This window comes from Silene latifolia, chromosome Y (assembly GCF_048544455.1).
Source record: "Silene latifolia isolate original U9 population chromosome Y, ASM4854445v1, whole genome shotgun sequence".
Taxonomy (NCBI): Eukaryota; Viridiplantae; Streptophyta; class Magnoliopsida; order Caryophyllales; family Caryophyllaceae; genus Silene; species Silene latifolia.
In genome coordinates this window covers 95,695,536-95,700,278 of record NC_133538.1, presented here as the reverse complement: position 1 = coordinate 95,700,278, position 4,743 = coordinate 95,695,536, and positions in this window count along the sequence as shown.

Below are 4,743 nucleotides of genomic sequence, written 5' to 3'. Positions count from 1 at the left end.
TACTTCCCTTTTCCCGCCTAGAATTTGTCTCTTAGGCACCCCATGTTATCAATGTTGGCTACTTGAGCTAGAATTAGGGAGTCGATACCTTGGTAAGACCCGGAGACGACATCCTCCACTATTGACTCTCTTTGTTTGATTTTTGAAATAAAACCCGACCGCTTAGATGAGGAAAGCGATTCGCCTTTTGTAGATGCATCCTATATGTTATTTCGTGCTTAAATGTTGGATGTGTGAAAAAAAAAATTCCGCGGGGTCTTAGTTTAGTTTAAATGAGCTTACTCGAGGACGATTAAGATTTAAGTGTGGGGAGGTTTGATAAGTAATAAATTAGGGTCGTTTTACCCATACTTATATCTTATATTTGACTCGATTTTGTGCGATTTAATTGTCTAATAGCTCATTTTAGTATCTAATTAGCTTAATTAGAATAATTAATAATAATTGTTATATTTCGAGAATTCGGTACTCCTCTTCTTATTTAATTTTGTAGGTGTCAAGTTGAATACGAAGAATCAAGCAAGCGGTTCAAGAAAAGTCAAACCGTATACAAATGAGCAAAACAAGATAATTAGAAGCCATGGTAAACAGCCCATTATACAAGTCTACGCATCATCAGTTCATCACCATTAAACCCGTCTCCTGCTCCTTCATCATTCCCCACGTTCACCATCAACCCAATCCGACATCAAAACAGTAGCAACAGCCTTGACCGAACACCACTAGTGGAAGCCACCATCACGACCAGCGTCAATCCAGCCACCATGAGGCAGCAGCACCGCTCACACCACCACCGTGCCGCAACTCTGAGCAACAGCACAGAAATCAGCAGAAGCCCGCCTCACCGCCAGCAACCACAAACCACCAGAGGCGACCCCCTTTCATGACCTTGCTCGATATCAGGCTAGCTCAGAACCGATCTCAGGCGTGCATCACCATCGTTGTTACATCCCAAGTACAGCATACTCCATCGTACACCAGCAGCAACCAAACCCGACTTGGCACAGTACCAGCAGTCCGCAACCTAGAAACAAGCACCATCATCAGCAACATTCTAAGTCAGATGCTAGAAACGAAATTGGGTCTGATTGTATCGAATCAAGCAAGTATTGTCTTCCAATTTTGGGTGATGCATTTCGTGAATCATGAAGGACGGTTGTGGACTACTTGTCTAATTTCTTTGATCAGAATTTTAGGTAGACTTTTACTCTTAGTCAGGGGTAATTTAGTCTTTTCGTTTCTTATAGAAAGGGTGAGTGACTAAATATAAGGTCGAAAAAAGACCTGAGACAGCAATAGATAGAAATCAGTAGAGTAGTACTTCCTCCGTTCCATTGAATTGTTTACGTTTGCTTTTTGGGTACTATTCATTAGTGAGAAGAGTCTTCAATATAACTTCTAATGTATAACATAGAAGATAGTCAGGTGAGATCTTGTTTAAATTGTCTTACCGAGTGCATTATGAATATCAAATTTTTATAATTTTCAATGATATGTAACTAAAGATATGAACAAAAGAAAACAAGCATTGACATACGTGCATAAATCAAACGTAAACTATCATATGGAACGGAGGAAGTATAGTTTAGAGGATAGAAAATTTATCTTATTTTTTCCATCTTAATTTCTCCCTAATTAAATTTGTAATCTTTCTTTGTTCTTAGTATTCAAATTTCTCTCCTTTCATTATTTTACAATTAGTTTTGGGTTGTGATTTTGGAAGACAAGAAGACATTCATCCTCCATTTTTCAATCCAAGTTTTCTCCTTTAATTTAAGTTGGTATATTTCTTATCTTAATTTCACTCTATTTCAATTGTTTACATGTTTTTCATTTCATCTTATATTGTTTGTTTAATTTTGTTGCTAACCATGTTTGGCATGGTTAGTATTGGTGTATGTGTATTGCTTGTGTTAACTATGTTTGAGTAGAATTAGTTTAGGGTTAAAGGGGGAGTTTGGGATAACATGAGGGATGATAATGAGTTGTTTACGTTTGAATATGGGTTAAAAATCGAGTCTTTACATACTTGCGTTGAAGGTGTTCGATGAAATGGGTGAAGGAAAGTTCATATCTTCTTTGAATTTTGCTTAACATTTCTTTACATGAGAGTGAATAAGAGTGTTTGATAGCATGTATGTGATGAGTTTGACATAATATGAAAGTTTTATGGTGAGCTTAAGGTGACTAGGAAACTAGCTTCGATTCCTTGACCGAAACCGTGACCCAATTTTCGTAGACTTTTGCATCTCCCTCTCTCTACCTAGACAAACCCGAAGACCCTAGCTTTTTCCTCTCTTGTTTCCGTCTTTGTGTGTGAGTTTACCTATTGTTTTAGCCTAGTTTGTTAGCGTATTAATCATTCACATGTTTTGCATCTGACTAAAGTAAAACTAAACAATAGACTTGTAGCCTAACCCTACCATCCTTGTGATCGACCTCGACTTACCAAACTTTACTAGTTAGGTATTGAGCTTTATAAATTTGTTTTTGATAAGGGCATGACGACTTTACCCTACCATCAGACTCGTTCTACAACCTCTTCCAGATCTTCCAAGAAGGCTCATCGAAAAGAAGCATCCAAACCTACTTGAGGTGGGTAAGCACTTATAACAGTCACCATCTCATCCCCTACTACAAGCTTAATGCTCATAATCCTATCACTGTTTCTTGATACTTCTACCTCATCATCAATGTAATCTTTATCAATGACAATACCCACTCCATTACGACTTTTGTCTTTACCCGTGTACCAAAGCTTATAACCCCAAGGCGCTATCACCCTTGCTTTATCTCCGACCCACTTTGTCTCTTGTAGACATATTATATGCACTCTCCTCCTTTTCATAACCTCTCCCACCTCAGCTAATCTTCCTATCAAAGAGCCAACATTCCAAGTACCAAAACGTAACCTACTACCCTTCCTAAAGTCATGTCCTGATTTCTTTACCCGCTCTTGACCATGCTTCATAGATCCAAACCTATTTGACAACACACCCATACTTTGAGGTGGCACGCCACTTTTGGGTGACGACGCAACAACCCTTGCATATTTTTCACTACACCCGGTGTAATACTACGGTTTTATGAGTCTATGGGTACTCTATGGAGTGGGGCTTACTCTGTCGAGTAAGTAGTTTTTGACGCAAAATAGTAGTCTGCCTGTAGGGTACTCAATCGAGTAAGTTGGGCACTCGATCGAGTAGGGGGCACTCGATCGAGTAAGTGCCTTACACGATCGAGTAAGTGGTTTTACGAGTGATATTTGACGGGTTTTGTTAATAATGCGGGAATGTTATAAAAGGCTTTCGTCACTTTTCTCAAAACACTTTTACAACCTAAAAACTTTCAAAAGAAGAATTGGAGTTACGTGGAATCATCCTCGCCGCATTATTAGCAATCCCCGTGGCTAGAAGTGTCGGATTTTGTCATTCTTTATACCGTTGTGATCCTTGTGTCGAGGGTAAGCTTTACATATAACTTTTATATTGTTTTGTTAATATTGGTTAAATCCTAATTGGATGATTTGGGGGTTTTGTGATTGTAGGGTTAAGATAGTAATTGTATGAATGTATGTATAGGAGGAGAGTTCGTAGAAGAGAGGTTTTGAGACAGCTGCTAGATCGTCTGATTCTGTGATTGCTTTCCAGGTAGGGTTTCCCTACTCGGTATTAATTACATAATGTGTGTTGATTGTTGATTGATTCAGACGGTTGTGATTTCGTATTGTTGATTGTTCAGACGGTTGTGATTATTGTTAAAGTATACTGCTGGTGTTTATGACGGTTGTTGATTAATATCGTTGATTGTTATTGTATCTGTCTGTGATCTTCGGGGTGCGTCCCTGACTAAGTGGAGTCACTTGCAGGAGTGGCTTCACGTCCTTCATTTGTCCTCTGCGGAACCCGCCACAGGAGGGGATGTGCACATTAATGAACATGGGTTGATCGCTCGATGGAGATGAGCGGGGCTTAGGTGGGAACGACTGCGGTCCCCCACTGGTGGTGTGGAGTATCTGTTGCGATGGGTACTCTGGCAGGGCTACACACTTTAATGTGTAGTCAGTTGTGTGGAGATTTGAGATGGAGACTAGGGTTTGTTGAGCTGTTTGTGTTTTTTGTGATATTGTTCCTTTACGGTAATTGCTTTTGTTTAATTAGTACTGACCCCGTTTAAATGTTTTAAAAACTGTGGTGATCCATTCGGGGGTGGTGAGCAGTTATTGAGCAGGTTTGGTTGATGCGCATGGAATAGCTGGGTTGAGTCATCACGAGCTGTTTTAGAAGTCTTCCGCTGTGTAGAACGTTGTTCTTTAGCTAGTTGGTTTAACATTTGAGAACAGTTGTATTTCTTTTTATCAGTTTTGGTTCTGAACATGTGATCACTTAAACTATATTTACTTCTAAAGTATGTTTTTTTATTGTCTTTTGATTATCATCGCCTCGGGTAACCGAGATGGTGACGTTCCTATACATGAGTGGTCCTGGTAAGGCACATGGAGTATGGGGGTGTCACAAAGTGGTATCAGAGCGACAATCCTGAAATCTGTAACCAATGAACCTAATGAACATAGGGAGTCAATTAAAATTAACCCGAGGTAGAAGTTGTAGGAGCTAATGCAAAGACTTAGGAGACGTCCTAAAGTCGCGAACTCGCCCTATAATTTTGAATCGGTCACCATGGGATATGAGTCGGGATCGCTATGTGTTTATTTTATGAATTGTGTACCTATATAGTGATGTG